Raw genomic sequence first — 2,500 nt, 5'->3', positions numbered from 1 at the left:
CAGTCATTCATTGATCAGTACAATTTCGAAAACAAATTTTCTTTCTTACGAGGAGTTGCTCCTAACATGCATACCTTTTAGGTATGAGCTTAAAAGTAGCCATCCTAAGTCATATTAGAAAAAATATGACCTAATCTTTTCAGGTTGATAAAAAATTCATGGTGTATATATAGGTATAAAAATATAAAATTTTATAAAGCTTTAAAGATGGTAAAACGTGCAAATGAAATATTGATGTCTATATATATATATATATATATATATATATATATATATATATATATATATACATATATATATATATATATATATATATATATATATATATATATTTATATGTATATATATATATATATATATATATATATATATATATATATATTTATATATATATATATATATATATATATATATATATATATATATACATATATATATATATATATATATATATATATATATATATATATATATATATATGTATATATATACATATATATATATATATATATATATATATATATATATATATATATATATATATATATATATATATATATATATATATATATATATATGTCCTTTTGTGTCCAATGTGGCTAAAGGTATAATTATTGTCAAAGCATGAAGTAAGAATCTAAATTATTTGATGCCATTAAACATATGCATATTCAGTGTGGATAAAGGTATAAATAAAATTTTTATGTAAAAGTATAGAGTAAAGGTAAAGATAAAATGCCTTAAAGAATCAGTAAAACACACATACAGGTACGCAATTGTCCGGGACACAACTGTCCGGGACGCAAACGTCCAGTACGCAAATATCCTAGAACCGTGTTTGTTGTAGCTCAAATCCCACTGATTACCGCCCAATTTCCATAAATCACATATTATCTAAAGTTTATGTGCGTCTTCTGCCAAAACATCTTAATAGGTTTGCTGAAGGTAATCATCTATTCCCTAGTTTGCAATTTGGTTTTCGAAAAGGACTTGGAGCTTGTGATGCCCTTCTTACAATCTTCAATACTCTACAGAAATCCCTTGATTTTGGTCAGAAGTTCATATGATTGGCCTTGATTTTAGTGCTGCCTTTGACCGTGTTAATCAAGACGCCCTTGTTTTCAAACTCAAAGAGTTTTGAGTGGGTGGGTCCTTTCTTAGCATTATTATTGATTTTTTAAGTAATAGATCTCAAAGAGTTGTTATTCATGGGCACCATAGTGAGTATAGGAATCTGATATCCGGTGTTCCACAGGGTAGTGTTCTTGGCCCATTACTTTTCATACTATATATATATGACATGTGGTTTGGCCTAGAAAACAAGCTTATTGCATAAGCAGATGATGCTACTCTCTTTGCATCAATTCCATCCTCTGAATGTAGATCTGGGGTTGGTGAATCCCTTAATAGAGATTTAGCTAAAATTAGTGCATGGTGCAAATTATGGAGTATGGAGTTGAATCCTAACAAAACTCAAAGTATGATTGTAAGTAGGTCAAGAACGGTGTCTCCTCAACATCCGGATCTCAATATTGATAATGTTTTTTTTAATTTGTATGACTCTTTTAAAATGTTAGGTGTGATTCTCGACAGCAAATTTACTTTTGAGATACATGTTAGGTCTGTGTCTTCTTCAATTGCACAAAAAATTGACTTATTGAGAAAGTCTTTTAAAATTTTCGGTGACCAATCTATTCTGAAGAAATATTTTAATTCTTTCATTCTACCTTGTTTTGGGTATTGTTCTCCTGTCTGGTGTTCAGCTGCTGATTCTCATCTTAATTTGTTGGACAAAAACTTACGGTCTATTAAATTTCTTATTCCTGATCTATATATTAATCTTTGGCACAGTCGTTCAATTAGTTCATTCTGCATGTTGCATAAGATTTTTCATAACTCTGACCATCCTTTAAATTCAGATCTCCCTGGACAATTCTATCTTGTTTGTAATACTAGGCAGGCAGTTAATTTTAATAACCAGGCCTTTTCAATCATGAGGCTCAACACTACAGAGTATTCTAGAGGTTTTATTCCTGATGTTACCAAGTTGTGGAATGTTCTTCCTAATCGGGTAGTTGAATCAGTAGAACTTCAAAAGTTCAAAGTTGGAGCAAATGTTTCTATGTTGACCAAGTCTTTATAGTATATATATATATATGATATAACTGTTTTTGACATTGTTAATAGTTTATATATGACATATCTGTTTTGACGTTGTTACTGTTTTAGAATGATTTATTGTTAACTTGTTCTCATCATTTATTTATTTCCTTTTTTCCATTTTCTCATAGAGCTTCTTTTCCCTATTGGAGCCCTTGGTCTTATAGCCTCTTGCTTTTCCAACTAGGGATGTAGCTTGGCTAATAATAATAAAAATGATAATGATAATATATATATATATATATATATATATATATATATATATATATATATATATATATATATATGTATGTATATACATATATATATATATATATATATATATATATATATATATATA

Source organism: Palaemon carinicauda, chromosome 17, assembly GCF_036898095.1.
Source record: "Palaemon carinicauda isolate YSFRI2023 chromosome 17, ASM3689809v2, whole genome shotgun sequence".
Classification (NCBI taxonomy): domain Eukaryota; kingdom Metazoa; phylum Arthropoda; class Malacostraca; order Decapoda; family Palaemonidae; genus Palaemon; species Palaemon carinicauda.
This window is presented reverse-complemented; position numbering follows the sequence as displayed.